Here is a 10,043-nt window from a genome sequence, read left to right as displayed (position 1 = left end):
CGAGCCGGTGAGCCCCGCTGGGCCACTGCTCCCCCGGGCCCCGTGGAGGAGCCACACGGTGGCGCGGCTGTCCGGGCTGTCGGTGGGTGTGCGCCCGTGTGCCTGGGTGTGCATCCGTGCGGGCGTGCGCACACACTCGAGCACACGTGTCTGTGTGTGCACACGTGTGTGGGCATGTACACGGCAGCTCCCCCCTTTGTGAGCCTGGGGTCCGCCAGTGCATCTCCCCCAGTCAAATGGGGACGCGTGGGTGCCAGTGGACCTGTCCTTTCTGTCTCGTTAATGTGGACTTAATGGGGCGGAATATCTGTGAAGGACGTCTGGGGTTGATCTCTCACTCTGTCAGAGTCATGGGAGCCCGTGGGGGGCTGATGGGGCAGGGGGAGCAGGTGCCTGAGGCCCCAGGACTGGGACGGCCCGGCGGGGCAGGTGGGTTCCCTGGAGCCCAGATCTCTGCTCTCCAATCCATCAAGGGCAGGCTGGTTTGGTGGCAGCCGAGGGTCCCTCTGGCTCTGAGGGTCTGTGATTCTAAGCTTCTCAAGTGGGGGCACTGGCCCGGTGATCTCACCCCAGCAGAGGAGGGTGCTTCTTCTAAGAGCTGGCTGGCTGCCCTCGCTCTGGGCTGGTTATACCAGTCACTTAGTGTCACCTGCTTCGCAGTCCCCGGTCCACACCAGCCTGGCGCCGTCTGGACCCTGAGTGTCCCCTGCTGAGGACAATGTCCAGGATCAGGGGCTGAGAGATTTAAGGCCCCTGAGTGAGGCCTGGCGGTGCTGTGCCGAGTCAGTGCGAGGGAAGGAAGGGGTTCGTGAACCCTGGGTGGCCTGGAGGGAGGGGGCGGCCTGGGCGGCTGGGTGGGCTCCAGGGGACGGCGGGCACTTGCGGGCCCTGGCAAAGCTGAGCGCCTCAGGCCGCCGAGCTTGGGAGGGGAGGAAGGTGATGATCCCCTGGTGTCCTCCCTCGGTCCCCCCGGGGACGCTCAGAGGACTGTCTCCCTGTGCGTGGGCTGTGGTGCCCAGTGCGAGCTGGGGGACATGCTGGGACCCCGGGAAGGAGGCCGGCACAGGGGCTCCGGCTGCCTGTGGAGTCAGGGCCGCAGCCCTCACTGGCAAAGGCAGCCCTCGGTGGCTGGGACCTCCTTCTGCCGCTCCCCCGAATACTCAGGAGGAGGAAGACACCACTGGAGGCGGGGGGCCCTGTCTCCTTTTTGGGGGACACAGACACCGATTATGGGGAAGGTGTGGAGGGGCTGGCCGGGAGGGGGAGGCCAGGAGCTGGGCCAGGGAGAAGCCGTGCCTGGCACTGGACATGGTTATGCATAGGCCTCGGGTTGCTGCGCGGGCGGGGAGGGTGGGAAGACTCCGCGGCGGGTGTGCCGGGTGGGCTCTGCTCTGGGGGCAGGCCTTGGGCGGCCGAGCTGGAGGCGACAGTGCGCGGTCAGGTAGGTGGGGGCATCTGTGGGTCCTGAGGTCCCAAGGCTGGCGGTCCCCCAGTGCTGGGACGGTGGGGGGCGCGACTGCGGGCCCCGCACGGAAATGAGGCCGCGAGTGGCGAGTGCACACCCCCAGCTAGTGAATATTTCACAAGGCCTCCCAGAAGCGCATACATAATTAACCAGGCAGGCGCGGAGGAGCGGGTATAATTTGTCTTCTTAAAGGGGGTTTGGTAATCGGTTAAGCTGTTTTGAAATCTGCAGTCTAGCTGCGGGAGCCGCTCTGATTTCTAAATTAATTTGTGTGATTTAGAAAGTGGGCGCTCTAAGCCCCCCTCTCCGTTCTGGGGGGCCCCGGCGCTGGCTCGGTCGTGTGTTCTGTGTTCGTGGGCTGATGGATGGATGGTTTGTCCACGCGTGGGGCCCCCACTGCCGCCCTCCGCCCCGTGCGCCCCGTGCGCCCCGGGGGTTCCGTGTGCGGGACTCAGGCCCCCGCTCCCAGGTGAGTTCGTTGACTTGGCCTGAGCTGTGCAGGCCCCGTTTCATCCGGGCCTCAGGGGCTGGTCCTAAGACGGGCTCAGCCCGGGGTGCTCCCCCGTCGCCGGCATGTTCGCCTGGCTCTGAGGCCCACAGCCAGCTGATTTCAGGACCAGGCCCTGAGGCTCCTCAGGGTGAGGCGGGGTAACCATGGGAGGAACCCCATTCCTCCCTAGCCCTGAATCCCTAGACCACAGTGAATCCCAACCAACCCAGCTGGTGCAGAGCCCGTCTTCGGAAGCCATCCCGCGTCCTATCAGGCCACAGGATGGTGGGGATCGGGCTTGGCCCATGCGTCCCGTGACTCTGCCTGTCGCTCGCCTCGTGGGCTTGGGGCTTGGAGGGAGGCCCTTGGTGGGCAGCAGTGCCCTGTGGGAGGCCAGGTGGTGGGTAGAGGCGGCCATCCGGACAGCAATCCTGTGAGCAGGGAAGGCCAGTCATAGCCAGATGACCTCTTCCTGGAAGGGCTCCTTCCCCAGCGCTGCAGGTTGGTCCAGGTGGGCTGCGTGTCCCGGGTGTCCTTGCCCCGCCCCCCCCTTCCTGCCCCAGGTCTCCAAAGCTCTGCCCTCTTGCTGCCCTGCTCCAGGCTACCTCCCACCTTCTGTGATGCCGTGGGGACTCCGGGCTGCTACAGCTCCCGCAGAATCCCTTCCAACCCATGGTACGTTTTCCAAGCTCTGAGCTTCGAAGCCTCCTGGTGGTTCCTGGAGAGACGTGGCTTCTGCTGGGGAGCTCAGGGAAAGCGGTCCCCAGGCCTGAGCCCGGGCCAGACCCCCTGGCTGAGGCAGGCCCCGGTGTACGGCCCGCAGGATTGGGTTGAATGGAAGGCACAGCTGTGATTTCAGGGAGGACAGTAGGTGCTCAGTGTTTGCTCCCCAAGCGGAGAGCAGATGTGATCGTGGGTCCCAGCTTCGATGACACCCTCCCGTGGGCTCTGAGGGGCATCCGCTTTTCCTAAGAGCTCAGCCAGTCCTTGCTGCGCAGACGGGGACACTGAGGCTCACAGAGACTTAGCCACGCCCGCAAGGCTCCAGCCCAGGTCCCTCTGATTCTGGGCTGAAGATTCCCACCTGGTGACTCCCTCCTGTGCTCGGCAAACCCAGGGGCCTCTCCCCGGACCCAGAGGGGCTCTTCGGAGAGGCCGCCGCACCGCCAGCCTCCTCTTTGTTCCAGCCAGTGAGGGCCGTCAGCAGCTCTCTTTCCACGGCTGGGTGAGTCCTGAAATTCTCTTTCCATTAAAAATAAATGCCCCATTTTATCTGCCTGAAATGGCTCTGCTCTCTGATTGTCTTTTCCACGCTGCTGTATATGGAAAACTATAAAATCATAATACAACTATTAATCCCCTGTATCTGCTTGTACCTAATTTTTATTAAAAATATCCTGTGCTCCAGCTGCCTTGTAAATTACAATGAGGTTGGAAGTCTCCAGTTGGATTAGCCGGGAAGGAGAGCATATTGGAGTGGAGGCAGGTTGGCTCCATGGCACTGGGCCGGGCGGGCGGGGCACCAGCGCAACCAGGTGAGGCCAGGAGGGGACAGGAATCTGGTTCTGCTGCCTGGCCGTCCCTGCTGGTATGAGGTCCCCGGCCCAGGACGGACCCGGGCGGGCCTGGTGCAGGAGGCTCAGGGTCCCTGGGGGTGTTGGCCCCCTGCTCGCCGGCCCACGGGTGCCCGTGCTGGGGCCGGCTGCTCCCTTGTCCCGGCCACCTCTGCAGACTTCTCCCGTTTGAGGAGAGAGCTGGGCAGTGGGAACCCCGTGCACGCGGGCTGGAGGGTCAAGGCGCAGGCAGGAAATGCTGTAATCCCGATGTGGTCTGCCCTCCTGGTGGAGGGCTTGTAGGGGTGCTGTGAGGAGGGCAGGTGGGAGCAGACTTCTGGGATGGGTGGGCCGGATACTCGGTGTCGCGTGGACCTGAAGGGCCTCCGTCCCCACTGGGCGGGTTTCTCGGGCAGCGAGGTGGGCACAGAGCACGTGTCTCAGTTGCTCCCCATGCTGGAGTGGGACGCGGCCCTCCGAGCTCAGTCCTGGTGGAGGAGCCCTTGGGTTCTTCTCCCGGAGGCAGTCCTGCCTGGGCTGTTGTACGGGGACAGGACACCCCGCGGTGGCCACAGCAGTGCAGGAATGAGGTGCCTCTGCTGGCCCTGGCCTGGAGTCCAAGACTTGGCCTGCAGAGGGGAATGGGGGGGTCAGTGCGACCACTGGGGCTGGGTTGGGAGGTCGGCCTGAATGTCCAGCTCAGCATCCCGGCCCCAGAGTCAAGGCTGCCAGCCCCCCAGAGAGGGCCTTTAGGAGGGAGGAAGGCAGGAGGCTGCTGGATGGAGGAGGCGGGCCTGGTGGAGGCCGGGCCAGGACCGTAGGGACAGTCTGCAGGAAAGATGCAGGGGAGCAGGACAGACGTGGCCCCCTCATCTGGGCTCTCCCTTCACCAAGGAGAGGGTGGCAGTGTTGAGGACAGAGGGGCTGTGGGGCCCACTCACTTCCAAACTCAGGGACCCCCAGGGTGCTCTGGCTCCCAGCAGGGACCCCCCTGCCCTTCTGTCCCCCCTTGAGTCCAGCAGGCTGACTTGGGGACCTGGGACCACTGTGGCTTCCCGCAGGGCCCGTGGGGAGGTGGGAGAGGCTGTGTGAGGGAGGGAGGGAGGCCGCCCCCAGGAGAGGCAGGGGGGCTGTTGGGCCAGCACCGCAGGGCGGGGCCTGCCTGCGCCCCCACGTGTGAACTCTTTGACCCCAGGCACACCCACGGCCGGGCAGGCCACGCAGAGGACTCCCCGTGCTTGCTCCTCCCTGCCCCGTCCCTGTCCCCTGGGCGGTTTGGAGCGAACCCCCGGGGCAGCTGTGCATCTCTAAGTGTCTCTAAATGACACAGACCCTTTCAAGAAGAACAACAAAATCTGAGTGGTCCCTGCTGCCCCCAGACCACGAGGGTGTCTCCTTTCCTGCTGCTGTGTCCCCATCACCCGCGTCGAGCAGCTGAGAGCAGCTCCCGCCTCACCGTGTCCACGCTCAGGACCCGGGGTTAGCCTCGTGCCTCTGGCCCAGGGCCTCTCGGGCTGCGGCCAGGTGGTCCCCGGGGCTTGACCAGGTGTCCCCGGGGTTCAGCCAGGTGTCCCCGGGGCTCGGCCAGGTGTCCCCGGGGCTCGGCCTGGTGTCCCTGGGGTTCGGCCTGGTGTCCCTGGGGCTCGGCCAGGTGTCCCCGGGGCTCGGCCTGGTGTCCCCGGGGCTCAGCCAGGTGTCTCCAGGGCTCGGCCAGGTGTCCTTGGGGCTCAGCAGGGCACCCGCTTCCAGGCCCCTCACCTGCCTCCTGGTGGCCTCAGGTCCCCACTGGCTGCTGGCCGGAGACATTATTTCCTTGTCACACGGGCCTGTCCGCGGGGCGGCCTCGTGCCCTGGCAGCTGGCTACCCCCAGGGCGGGGGAGGGGGGCGGGAGAGACAGACAGAGACAGAGAGAGAGAGACAGAGAGAGAGACACACAGAGACACAGAGAGACACAGAGACACAGAGACAGAGAGACAGAGAAATAGAGACACACAGAGAGAGAAAGAGAGAGAGAGACACAGAGAGACAGAGAGACACAGAGAGAGAGAGACAAAGAGAGAAAGAGAGAGACAGAGAGAGGAGGAGACACAGAGAGAGACAGAGACACAGACAGAAACTGAGAGACATGCAGAGAGACAGAGACACAGAGAGCGACAGAGACAGAGAGACAGAGAGGCAGACAGAGACAGAGAGAGAGACATAGAGACAGAGAGAGACACACAGAAAGAGAGACAGAGACAGAGACAGAGAGATGCAGAGAGATACAGAGAGACACAGAGACTCAGAGATACAGAGACCTAGAGAGACACATAGAAAGATACAGAGAGACACAGAGAGACTCAGAGAGACAGAGACAGAGAGACACAGCTGGGTGAGTCGGTCTTGCTCCCCCAAGGCCCGTGCAGGGCCTCACCGTCCCCGTCGGGTGGCCTACTGGCCCTTCCTGAATGGGGCTGGCCTCCGTGGATCTTGGTGGGTCTCGGCAGGTGAGTAGAACGTGGGGGGTGATGCTGTGTGACCTCTCGGCCCCGAAGGTGAGGCAGCTTGACCGGGCCCTCTGCGGCAGCCCCTTGGAACCCGGCTGCCACGCTGTGAGGAAGCCCAGGCCACTTGGGAGGCCACCCAGTGTCCCGGCCCTGCGGCTTAGGAAGCCTGTGACGTCTCCAGCCTCAGGCACCTTCAGGGCAGCCACGTGGGTGACCCCTCACCCATGGCCAGGCCTCCCCCCGGCCTGGTGTCATCAGACCCTTCGCGTCCAGATTAGCCTCCACACCCAGGAGTCGGCTCCAGACCCTGGCTCCTTTGCCCGCACTGCCATCTGCTGGCTCCGTGGCTCGGCCACGGCCCCCGTGGGACGAGGCCAGCGTCCATCTCACTACACGGCTCTGCGGTGAGTGGTGTAGACTCGGCCCGAGCTGAGTGAAGAGGCGGCTGGGGGCCGGGAGGGGAGTGAGGGGCTTCAATCCTGCTTCCTTCCTAGATGAGCCAGGAGCCGGCTTGCACCGCTGGTTTCCCCTGCCCGCCCCCAGCCTGCTCTCTGGGTCCCATCCTGCTGGTGCCCACGTTGGGGCCGAGGGCGGGGGGAGCAGAGGCATTTGGTTTCCCTCTAAACGGCAGCTTCACAGAGACCCCCGCCGGGCACGGTCCCTGCGAAGACCAGGGCCCCACGCCGGGCCCGGCCGGGACGGTGAGCAGAGGCACCTGCTTCCCCAAGACGCACAGGGACAGAAAGCCCGCTTCCCGCGGAAACAGAGCCTCTAAATGGCGTTTCTCTTTTATGAACAGCTTTATTACAAAGTAGATTTTTACACCAACTCCATCAACAGACCCCTCGGAGGCTCAGCTCTGTTGTCCGCGTGGGGCCTGCTAACTGGAGATGGGTGACTGCGAATGGGGGCCTGGCTGCCTGTCAGGGACCAGCCTGGTGACATTTGCCAGGACAGGTCGAAGGGACTTCGGGGTTGCCTCCCCTGGGCAGGGCCTGCACAACCTCGGAGGTCCTGCTGACCCTGGCCTCCTGGAGTGTTGTTCGGGCTCACCCCCAGCGGAAGGTTCTGCTTGTGGCTTCAGGGACCCGGTTTGGGGCAGACTCCTGGATGTGAGCAGGAAAGAGGGTGGGCCCGTCGCGGTGCATCGGAGGGAAGCAAGGGCGCCGCGTGCCTGCCCCTCCCGGCTCTGACTGACGCGTCTGCAGACTTGTCTGAAAGGTTCTGCTTGATGCCGGGAGAAGCATCCCCACTTCTGTTCAGTTCTCACCGTCCTGAGAGCCTGGGGCACACGAGGGACTCCTGGCTGGACAGGGGCCAGGAGCATGACGAGTTCTCTTGCGGAGGGTGGCCCATCTCACCGTCATCCTGAGCAGGAAACCAGAAGCCCCCACCCTCTGGACTGCTGTCCTCTGGACCGCTGCCCTCTGTACCCCGCCGTGGCCTCGGGAGCTGGTCTCACCAGGCAGCCGGTGAGAGGCCAAGGACCCTGGGGCCTCCACATCTGCCAGAGGACGGGTGACAGGGCCAGGATTCTGTCTGCAGGGCCCGGCGCTGTGTTCTGGTGAACAGGAGGGAAGGGGGCCCGGGAGAGATGGCTTGAGGGTAGAAGTGGGAGGGGAGGGGGATGTTGGGATCCCGGGATCCCCGGGGAAGGACAGGGCTCTGGGAGCAGCACACAGGCCTTGCCCTGCGGACCTGGGGGGGTGGGGAAGCGGCCGGCCCATCCAACTCCCCTGCCCTTCCGGCCAGTCTCTCAATAGGGAGCGGTTCTGGGGATCCCATTAACATGTAGTGTGACCCCGGCCACAGGGACGTGCAGAGCTTCCTGGGGCTGATGAGACAGGAAACAGGGATCCCCCAGACGCCAAGGAGGAGCCCCGAACACCAGCCCAATACCAGCCCCTGCGGGCGCCATCCATTCAGAACCGAAGGCAGTGCCCGAGGGTGGCTCGAGGAAAGCCACCTTCAGGGAGGGTGTGAGACGGGCCTGTGGGCCACGGGGCGTGCCACCAAATGACTGTACTGGGAAAATGAACAGAAATCAAATGGTGCATTCTCCATTCATTCTGAAAATCAGTGCCAAGTTGCAATTAAAGCCTAAACCTCTATTCAGTGCAATAGAAAACTTTATTTTTTTTCCTGGCTTCACTTCTCCCCACTATTTTCTCTGACCCATGGGCCTCTGCTTGTACTGGCCGGGACAGGCTGACAAGCCGTCCCCGAGCCCCGGTGACTCCCCCAGCTGACCTCCCGCCCTCCCACAGCCCACAGAGGGTCCCGGGGCAGCCGCCCTCCCAGCAGGGGCCGCAGCGGGCTTCCACGTGCCACGTGTTCTCACGTTTGTCGAAACAGGGAAAGAAACTGACAACTGAACGAGGCTCTGGAAGGGACATATCGCTTCTGCCCGATCTCACTGTAGGGGTGAAGTCAGAGGACCCCACCCGACGTCCTGGGGGCAGGCCCTGTCGTCTTGGGCGCCCAGGAGATGCATGATCCAGGTATTGGGGAGCCCACAGTTACAAATGAGCCACTTAAAATTTCTCTAGTGGCCTTATTTGTTTTTTTTAATTAGTAACGATTATTCATGGACGCACTGCTTAGGGATTAAATAAAACCTGCTCACAACGGTTTCTTCATCAAGTGGGCTTTACGTTTCTTACGTGACAAGCGGTGTGGCGTAAAGCAGGCAGCCTCTGAATTCGGCTTGCGGGGCCGCAGAGCTTCCTGTCTTTCTGTCCAGCCATCGCTAATGAAGCTTTTGCCCTTCTGCTCATAGCCTCATGGTCACAAGATGACTGCTCCAGCTCCAGCATCACATCTGTCTCCAGGCAGGAGGAAGGTGCAGGACAGAGGACACAGGGAGTGCAAGAGGAAAGGAAGCCTGACACTTGGGTCTTCCCCTGTCCCTGCCGTGTCTGGGAAGCCCAGCCCAGCTCTGTTCCCTCCGTGGCACTGGCCCAGACGGTGCCGGGGTCCCCTCCCACTCCCCTGCTCCTCGGGGAACCTAGACGCGTGGGCGCGGAGGAGGCCGGGGGCTGCCCGGACCAGGGGAGGCCCGTGGGGGTAGTGGTGTCTGTCCCGTGGGTCAGAAGGACGTCCTGCATGATCACCATTATTTTTAAGGCAAGCACACTCTTCCTCTTTTTTTAATTCGCTCCTTTTAACATAAAAGAGCCCCCCACCCCTGGGATGACAGTCGATGCTCCGCTCCGCCCACCGGCCAGCCGCTCTGTAATTAACACCGAGCCTGAGATGCTGGGGAGGCTGGCTGATTAGTTTTTTTATTAAAATAATGGCGCCTTCCAGGCAATCAGGGAGAATTGCGTGAAACTCAGCAGTTTCGCTGCTTATTTATGGCAACATCGAGCAGTGGACAGTCTCATTACCGTCTGTAAATACCCAGGGTCGTGTCCTTGACGGTAAAATGTTGCCTTCCTGGCCGGGGGGCGTGGCTCGAGACTCTCCGGGACTATAAACGCCCTGGAAGTAATTACCATGTGCTTTCAATGGGCTTTCGACAATCTTGACAATCTGGTTTGGGGCTGCTTGAGCGTCTTGAGGGCCCGCAGGCCTGGGGGACGTGCCGGGCATGGCCAGGGCGACCAGAGACCGGGCACTGGGTCCACAACTGGTGACAGGCCCCTTGGGGCTCGGAAGCAAGCAGCGGCTGTAGCCATCTGTGAACTGGGCCCCTAGCTGGTGGGCCGCCCCCTTCCCCCAGCTGGCCGTGGAGGGAATCCCAGGTGCAGCAGACACCTGACGGGGTACACCTGCTTGGTGATGGAGCAGTGTGGGCACAGCGTCCCTCCACCGCGGGCAGCTCGGGCCACCTGGGCATTCGGTGTCCCACTATCAGGGGTCTACAGCCCCCTTGGCCCGAGCCAGGCGCTCTTTCTCCAAATGAGGATGGTTACGTGCTGCCGAGGGCCCTCCCACTGGGGCCACTGGTGGCAACCTACACGGAATTCCTGTCTGCCCCACCTGCAGACGTCCCTGCTCCTCAGAGACCATGCACGGGGCCTGGGGGGCACTGGGGGGCCCTGCA

The 10,043-nt window shown here is 63.0% G+C and overlaps 1 long non-coding RNA gene across 1 annotated transcript; it reads left to right on the top strand.

The window, feature by feature from the left end:
• Positions 1–1,453: 1,453 nt before the first annotated feature.
• Positions 1,454–9,003, top strand: LOC118540272 (uncharacterized). The gene is made up of 6 exons (XR_004919547.2): positions 1,454–1,934; positions 2,556–3,180; positions 6,044–6,399; positions 7,217–7,467; positions 8,418–8,496; positions 8,775–9,003. It is a non-coding gene; the product is annotated as an uncharacterized LOC118540272 (long non-coding RNA).
• The last annotated feature ends 1,040 nt before the right edge of the window (positions 9,004–10,043 follow it).

The sequence above is a fragment of the Halichoerus grypus genome, chromosome 8 (genome assembly GCF_964656455.1).
Source record: "Halichoerus grypus chromosome 8, mHalGry1.hap1.1, whole genome shotgun sequence".
Classification (NCBI taxonomy): Eukaryota; Metazoa; Chordata; class Mammalia; order Carnivora; family Phocidae; genus Halichoerus; species Halichoerus grypus.
The sequence above is the reverse complement of the archived record's forward strand: the minus strand, read 5'-3'. Positions and strand labels throughout refer to the sequence as shown.